Source organism: Lepisosteus oculatus, chromosome 27 (assembly GCF_040954835.1).
Source record: "Lepisosteus oculatus isolate fLepOcu1 chromosome 27, fLepOcu1.hap2, whole genome shotgun sequence".
NCBI classification, from domain to species: domain Eukaryota; kingdom Metazoa; phylum Chordata; class Actinopteri; order Semionotiformes; family Lepisosteidae; genus Lepisosteus; species Lepisosteus oculatus.
This window is the reverse complement of record NC_090722.1, coordinates 11,538,956-11,547,888: the sequence shown is the minus strand read 5'-3', so window position 1 is coordinate 11,547,888 and position 8,933 is coordinate 11,538,956.

The window sequence follows — 8,933 nt, the reverse complement described above, 5'->3', positions numbered from 1 at the left end:
ACACACACACTGGAGAGGACACCAGTCCACCACAGGACACACACAGACACACACACCCTGGGCAGGACATCAGTCCATCACAGGACACACACACACACACACACACACACACACACACACACACACACACACACACACACACTGGAGAGGACAGCAGCCCATCACGGGACACACACAGACACACACACCCTGGACAGGACAGCAGCCCATCACAGAACACACACACACACACACACACACACACACACACATACACATACACACACACACACACACTGGAGAGGACAGCAGCCCATCACGGGACACACACAGACACACAGGCCCTGGACAGGACAGCAGCCCATCACGGGACACACACACACACACACACACACACACACACACACACACACACACACACACACACACACACACACGCGCACCAGGGCCAATTTTCCCAGTAGACAATTAATCCACGAGAACATGGGGAGAACATGCAAACTCCCCACAGAGAGCACCCCGGTCCAGAATTGAACCCAGGGCCCCAGCGCTGTGAGGCAGCAATGCTGACCCCTGCACCCCCCCCCCCAGTGATGCCCTTGACTGGTTTTATTTCTCTAAACTGCACGCGTGTGTCCAGCGGGGAGAAACACCACGCTGTGCCCCTGTGCGTCCGGGTTCGGGCTCGGCTCGGCTCGGCTCTCTGGAGGGAAGAGTGTGTGCTCTTTGCCTTTCCCGGCGCCACAGAGCAACGTCTGATAGGGCGACCGGAGACCCGTTACTGACGCAGCGGGAGAGAAAGCTCTGCCGTGTGATCGCCGACCCGTGGGAGGCCCGTCACACCGCTCCGGGGAAGCCGTGTCATTGCTCCTCCGTGATCAATGGACCGTGGAATGCAAACGGCACGAGGAGCTCCTGTTTCCTGAAGGAGATGCCGCTGCGGGATCTGTGACCTCCGCCCTGCTCACAGCCCGGGGGCTGGCGTGTCAGTTCCACAGCGGTCAGGCCAAGTGGACCCGCTGGCTCGTGACGCGTATGGCAGCGCAGCGGATGACCGTGCAGACTCCAGCTCGCGGCGTGTATGACGCAGAGCCAAACGTCATGGATTTCTACTGCAGCTAGAATTTAAGAAGGCAACGATTTCTGTATAAAATTGATTTTTATCTATTTCTAATTGTATCCTGTGGTACAAATATCACGACGCCCCAGTGAAACCCTCACACTTTGGTCATATGTGGGAAACAGCACTTCTGGGGGCACATTCCATTGAAAATTCCCTCTTTCACCTCTGATTCCCTCAACAGGGTCGATCTGGTTTGATCCCCAGTCGGCTTTTCTGAAAGGGGATTCCCGCATCTCACGGCCCCTGGGATAAGGAACGGCTTTTTAACCTCTGCAGTCGTCGCTTCCCAGAACAAAATCACGGCAGACCACCGGCTCGTCAAGTATGAGCGGGCGCCGCGACTTAAGAGTTAGAAGAATTAGACTCTTAAAACCGAGTTCTTTGATATGTCAGGTGGCTCTTTGGCGACATCTCACAGCTCCTTTCGCTTTCCAGGCTTTTGTGTGGCGTTGAGCCGTGAAATTAACGTCGCCTTTCCCACAAATCCAAATATTGACCATCCCTCAGGTGACTTGTCCCTCTCTAGTCTGTTTTCATAGTGGTCAGAGAAGTGTCACACTATTTATCGTGGAGTTATTTGGTCAGTGCAGTACTTCCATAATATACTTTCTTTTGTTAACGTGGCCAGATATTTAGAACAAACTACAGCCCAGTGAACTACATTTTCCACTCATTTTGAACTTCAAAATAATTAAATTCCCATTTGATCGCTGTCGACCTGTGCCCAGCCTGCCTGCTTGTCGCTGTACTTTGCCAAAATAAACTCGCCCCTTCCGTGCCAACGTTTTGTGCATTTAGATTATCAACGGAAATCCTTGTTTAACCTTTAAAGTTATTGTATCTATTCCACCAGAAACAAAATAAAATGTTGAAGGTGCTGCATGTTGCCGCGCTATGAAAAGGAAGAAATCCTCAAAAAATGGACTGAAATTATTTTGATGATTAATAATTAAGTCACCGGCTGCGGACGGAAGTTACGCATCCACTCTTCCGCAAGGACCCACGAAGCGGAAATGATGTCAGCGACTCTCTGTTACATGTGGTTGTTTGTCCATTGAGCCTTCTCTTCAGCATGGCTGGGGGTAACCCCACCAGGACCCAGTTTCCTGTCAGGGGGAGGGGGTCTCTTGTCCTCTGAACGCTGCAGTAGCCAGGGTGAGTTCCTGCCCAGTGTCTGTTTTGCCTGGACTGTGGACGTCACTCTCCGAGGGACTGCAAGCTGTGGACAGGCACACACCCACAGGTTTTCATTCTAGCCCAGCTTAATTACTTAATTCAAGCCCTAACTTTAATTGAGCAATCAAGCTGCTTGACTGAAACTTTGGCAAGTTTTCTTTTCTACTGCAAAGTTGGGAATTGAATGTTGCCAATTAAAGTAACAGTCAGTCAAGGTTGAAGTCAATCAAAACAACTTTGTTCAACTATCCTTTCAGTATTTCGGTCACATTCTGTTGAATTCAATTAAATAATTAACCTTTTTATGCATGTTTAGTCCAAAATACTCACTTCATTAAAGGTGCGTAGAAAACACCTTAAAGCTAAGTAAGCAATTCATTATTTAACAAAATATGTATTTTCAAGTACTTATGTAACATTTAATAATGTAACTATTTAACAATATTTATGGCATTGAGATTTAAGATCACCTAGATGAGTGTTGAGGGCCATATTATTATTATTATTATTACTATTATTATTATTTTATATACCATATGACAGGAGTCCTGTGGAAGATGAGTCATCTGAAGATTACAGCTCAGAAAGTGAGATTGAGTTCCCAGGTAAATTAATTTGTGAGTTGACTGCCAATTTAAAGCAATGAAATCTTATTGACAACTCCACCCAAAGAGCAGAATAATTAAACTCTTTGTCAAGCAAATTCTGTTACCGGACTTCAGAGGTATGATCAGGAGGTCTAGAGGAAAAAAAATGTCAGTGTATGGGAAGAGTGAACAAATAAATAAAGAAAATGTGAATAGGGAAATCAGCTGTACTTTGAGAGAAGTTAAACATTTAAATATTTGCACAATAGAGATGTGAACAAACTGAGTCCTTTAACAAGTTGCAGAAAAAGGTCACATCACATAAATAAATGACAGGGGGTGTATTTATCTGAGAACAAGCTTTCGTATTGATTGAACGTTGCACAGAAGGAACATATTTATTTAGCACAATAATTCAAATTCCTCTGTTTTTGTGCCAAATGATCTAATGTGAAACTAATGCAAAGTTCGGCGACTGACTTTGTGGGTTACAGGCCAGTGTGATCAGTTTTGGAGAATGGCAGCATCTTGCTGGCTCTTTTTATTTGCCTTCTCAATACACTCTTGTAAAGTCTTTGAACTTGCTGTTTTAATTGGGACTGTTAATTTTTGAAGACATTCTATACATTTTCTTCGGGGCTGTGCGCCATGCTACAGTAGGCTCTGGACCATTTCCAGGTGGGACTCCGTGAGCAGCAGACCACTGGGCCAGATTCTGGGGGTCACATGACCAGGGAGCTGCAGACCACTGGGCCAGATTCTGGGGTCACATGACCAGGGAGCTACAGACCACTGGCCCAGATTCTGGGCTCACATGACCAGGGATCTAGAGACCACTGGGCCAGTTTATAATGTGACAAGATCCAAAAGGCCATTTTCAGATGGGCCAGGCTCTGTGTCCCGACGAAAGCTCCACAGCTGAAATCGTTGTCAGAAGGGAGATAATCTGTACTTGTTCCCTTGCAGCTCGCACACTGATCCTACTCCTGCCTCTACAACAAAAATGGTTTTGTTGAAGGACACCTGTACTGGGCAAGCACAGTGTTTTTTTGTAATTATACTGGAAGTGTACCAGAGAATAAAAAACACACTGTTTTGCTCCAGGCAAGCAGGGTGAGGTGGGGGAAGTGTGAGTCAACCACTAGCAAAATGAAGGCCTCAGCAGACGGAGAGGTCAGAGGTGGAGATCGTAGGCAGTATGATCTCATCACCACCTATGTGTTTGTGTCTGCAGGCAGGTCCAGTATCTGCAGTGTGTAAATTAATAAAGGAAACGTTAAAGTTAGCCTTCTCTGCCTCTTTTCGTTATCTTTTCCACTGAAGTGGAGTGTTACTCTGGGCTTTCTCAGCAGGTGCACAGCTGTAGTGTTTTATATGTGTCATCATCTTCTTTATCAGACTGTCTCAGGCAGGGTGGACGACTGTCCTGGCCTCCCTTTTTAGGAACGATTCCTCTCGGATGTGAGAGAATGTCTGAAGGATGGAACTGGAAAACAATGGAAAACCTGGACAGGGACTTGTACCCCAACCCCGCTCTGCTGTGGGTAAGAAAAAAGCAGGGAGAGTCCAGGAGCAAACAGGGGCTGAAACAACCCCTGGAGCTTTTATTGTGCGGCATTGCATCAATCATGGAGGGTCACCAACAGGGCAAATATCAAAGTGTCCTTGATGTCCAACTTGGACCAAAGCTCATGCCAGTAATGAGCAGGCAAGTCAATAAAGGGTAGATAAACTCCTTCCTCCTGGGACTGGGGCTTTCAGTCTTGTCCCTGACCTGCAGTGTCCCATGGGACAAGTGAGTGTGTGCTTCTATTAGTTTAAAAATATAACAACAGTTACAAACTGGAGGAGACCATTCCACCCATCTGTCCAGTTTAGTAGTTAGTTTTGATCACAGGATGTCAGCCAGCTATCTCTTGAATGAAGCCAGAGAACTGGCCCAACCACATGTCTGAGCAACTTGTTCCACACAAGCTCTTTGCTTAAGGAAGCGCCTTTGGTGCTCTTCCACTGGATCGCCACTTGTGCCCTCTGGTCTGTGTTTCGCTGTTGGTTCAGAGGAAGCCCGCTGAGCCGACTTTTCAAAATCCTCGACGTACTTGGGATCAGGTCCCCACTTGTAAAGATGTAAGAATTTACTCTACACCCCAAACCCAGGAAAGAGCTCGTCATCCCTGCCTGAAGACATGGGGTCCTCTTAGATGACAGCGGACCCAGAGAGCGCAGGAGCACTGTACAGCACGTCCGGGTGGGGTCACATTCCCTACCACTCGGCGCCACCCTGCACAAACAGCTGGCAGCCAGCTGGTGTTGAAGGCAATTCTTTGGAATTATGAAGACTGTTTACTCTGCGCTGTGAGTGTTTTTGTCTTGCTCGAAGATACACTAACTCAGATATAAACCTTAAAAGGTGCAAATATTTGGGTAAGGATTGGTACAGGATTTTGTGTGCCTGTCTGTAAAAGTGCAGAATACACACACACATCTCCCACTGTATATAAAGCTCAGTGTCTGTTTGCATGTCTGTCATTAATGGATTGATGGTAACTGCTCCTCTGACAGGTGATGGGCAGCAGGATGGGTGTAGAAAATACATTACTGTACACGCATGCCAGCTATAATTATTTCTAAAGCTAAAGAAAACAGCTAAAACAATAAATTATAGATCATGGAAAGACGTTTCCAAACGATGTTTGGGATGTATCCGATCCTGAAAGTGAACTGTTTCTCGTTACGCTAACCTCCCCCCTTAAATACCTCCTGCAATGCTTTGCATCTGGTGCAACAGGTGCTCTGCCGCTGTCTGCGCAGACGACGGAGATTTGACCTGGTGCACATCTGCCTTCATTGTGATTTCTGTTGGTTATTTTCCTTTTCCGAACAACGCCACATACAAATGAACAGTCCTCAGGAACATTTAACTGTTGAAGAAAAAGAAAAAGGCATAGCTTGATAAGGTGCTTGCATCAAGACTTTCACATTTATTTGTATTTTCTTCAGTTTCTCGTGTGTGCTCGACCAGGAATAACAGCGCTCAGGGATGAAGCGTACTGACTGACTGTCCGGGGTGTTGGAGCCGCCGGCTGAGGGCCGGTCCCCGGGCCACAGTGCCCCAGTGGAGTGAGGAGGGACGAGGGGCCGGAGCAGGAGACGAGCCGAGGGAGAGAAGGGGTCACGTGAAGCACAACTAACTTGTAAATGAGAGAAGATGCAAAGGAACAAGTAATAGGTTTATTCCATGCTGAAAAAAAGAAGAGAACACAACGTTTCGGCCGTGGAGCCTTCTTCAGGTGTCAACACCTGACACCTTGACACCTGAAAAAGGCTCCACGGCCGATACGTTGTGTTCTCTTTCTTCTTTTTTTCAGCATGGAATAAACCTATTACTTGTTCCTTTGCAGCCTACGCATGCTGACGCAGCTCCCCACCACAATGAGAGAAGATGGCGTCAAGGCTAATGAAACTGCGTGCCTTCCGTCCTTAACTTTCATTACAAGCCTTACAAATGAACGTGATAAGTAGATAAAATACAGTTTCTGCGCAGCATGTACCTCCTTTGATCAAGAGTGCTTTGTAAAGGTAGCTCAATTTCACGGAAAGTAAAAAAGATTCGGTCAGGTAAAGCTACGGAAATTTAGATGATTTTAAAAGAAGTACTTCTCTGGAGAAGTAGAGTTTACTGCAGTTACCAGAATTCTAAAACCAAGCAACAAGGACTTGTAACCTAAAGATTTTCATGATGAATGTGTTTAAAAAAAAGTTATAATTTCAATATTTGCGAAGGCGGTTGTGGTTTTAGCTCTCCAGACCTTCTCTCTCCACTGTTTAAAGTATTTATGATGTTTACTCAGCACATACAACACAAGGAAGGGGTTACAGGATAAAGTAAATGACAAAAAAAATCAATTTGAGAGAAAATAAGTGTGCTATCTTAGAAAGACTGAAATTAAACCGCGAGTGAGACCCAATAAAATTGGCCTTGATCACATCTTGTTTACCGTTTGCAGCTCAGTTAGATTGTCCCAATAAGTACATGGTTATATTTCCTCTGAGATTCCGATTCCGATTCGGATTAAGAGGTTAGAAAACGGACGGATGACGCTGACAGGGACAGCGATTTAGAATTTCGGATTTGGGGAATTTTGAAGCGCCTTGAATTGACGCCTGGTTGTGACGTCACCATGGGGCCACGCCCGGAATTAGTGAACAGAAACGTGCAGCGACGAGCATCTCTGTGGCTCCATTTCGTTCTAGCAGCTGAAGAACGACTTTATCAGAAACATTACGTCTTAGATTAATTGGACCAATTTAACACCTCTTCCTTGTTCTTGTGCTAGAAGGAGGTATAAATCCTTCTGGATTGCGGTTGAACAGGACTGGAGCTGCGCTCTCAGAACGGCTGTGTGTGTTTCATGGCCACCAGGGGGAGACAAAGCACAACCGCGAAGCTTCAGGTTTTAAACCCGTGTTGGGCTCTATGCCATAACACACAGAAACTCCATTGTTTAGATATTTTTTAAGTGTAGTAATTTTAAAACATATTTGACTGAAGGATCCTGGTGCACACAAGGGATACAAATAAAAAAAAACTAGCTCGTCCGCAATTGCAGTGCTTGTCCTTGACCTTGAAAATAATCTTTCATATCCCCACAGTTACCACAGCTCTCCTCAATCACTAGCAATTGTTCAATTGAACAATTAACTGAAATGCATGAATCTTAAATGAGCTTTATTTTGTGAAGCAATGAATAAAATTAAGTACTTGCAAATAAAGACAAAATGTATGCAATTACTTCGACAAAAATACAGTGATATGACAATGAAACAATGCAGTGCCTTAAAATAAAGTACATAACGTAGGATATATTCTGTCTTTTTAGAGAATATTTTATTATACTAATGATCTTGATTTCATATTCGATACCAACAGCATTATTACCCCATGGAGAAATATTGGGGGAGGAATATTGCTAACCTGGCTGTGCAGGACTCACACAATTGGGCTGTTTTTGAATAAAATGCCCCAAACCTTAAATACCTAAAGCCCTGATCGTGGGTCCATTTTCCCACAGTTCTCCATGGGCTCCCAGTCCCGGTCCTGGGGATCCACACCTGGCTTTCACTGCAGCTCAGCCCTTGACTTAGACAGACCCATAACTGAATTAACAATTCGCCAGGAGATTTTAGGTGACTTAAGAAACACAGTAGTTAATCCTCCTGCATGTTCAAAAACAGAATACAATTAAAAGGTTCTGAAACTGAAACCTATTCTTAAGGGTCCAATTATGTAAACGAACGTTCAGCTGGAACAGAAACCAGGTGTGGACTCCCAGGAGAAGGGCTGGGAGCCCCTGACCTGAGGTGCACCTTGGGGCAGCTCACCTGCGCAGTGCGACGCCCTCAGACTGGAGCTGGTCAGTAATCTTCTCAGAGGAGCTCTTTCCTCTGGTCTGATTCGGTTTCTGGATCTCGGGCCAAACGCCCAGCAGCTCAGGCAGGTACAGCAGCTCAGGCAGGTACAGCAGCTCAGCAGCTCAGGCAGGTACAGTAGCTCAGTCAGGTACAGCAGCTCAGCAGCTCAGGCAGGTACAGTTACTCAGTCAGGTACAGCAGCTCAGCAGCTCAGGCAGGTACAGTAGCTCAGTCAGGTACAGCAGCTCAGCAGCTCAGGCAGGTACAGTTACTCAGGCAGGTACAGAGAGCCCAAGCCAACTAACCCTAACCTTGTTCCACATGTCATGATCTCACAGTGTGAGATCTAGAGCATTCAGCTTGCCCAGAGGGAGCCCTACTGCAGTCTGCGTCACCTGGGAGTCCATGAAGTCTATTTCATTTTAATGTAAGCAATTTAAGCAAATCCTGCTCTTCCTCAACACTTCATCTTGAGGCCGTATCAGTGCTGCAAGACAGACAAATGATTCATTGCTCTTTGTCAGTTTGGAGTGATGATCTGTATAGAATCTGGAACCTGAATTGTATCAGGTTCAACATTAAATATAAGTAAATAATACATTCTATAACTTTTAAATGCATCAAGCAGACCACCATTTCTATCCAAGAATTGTTTC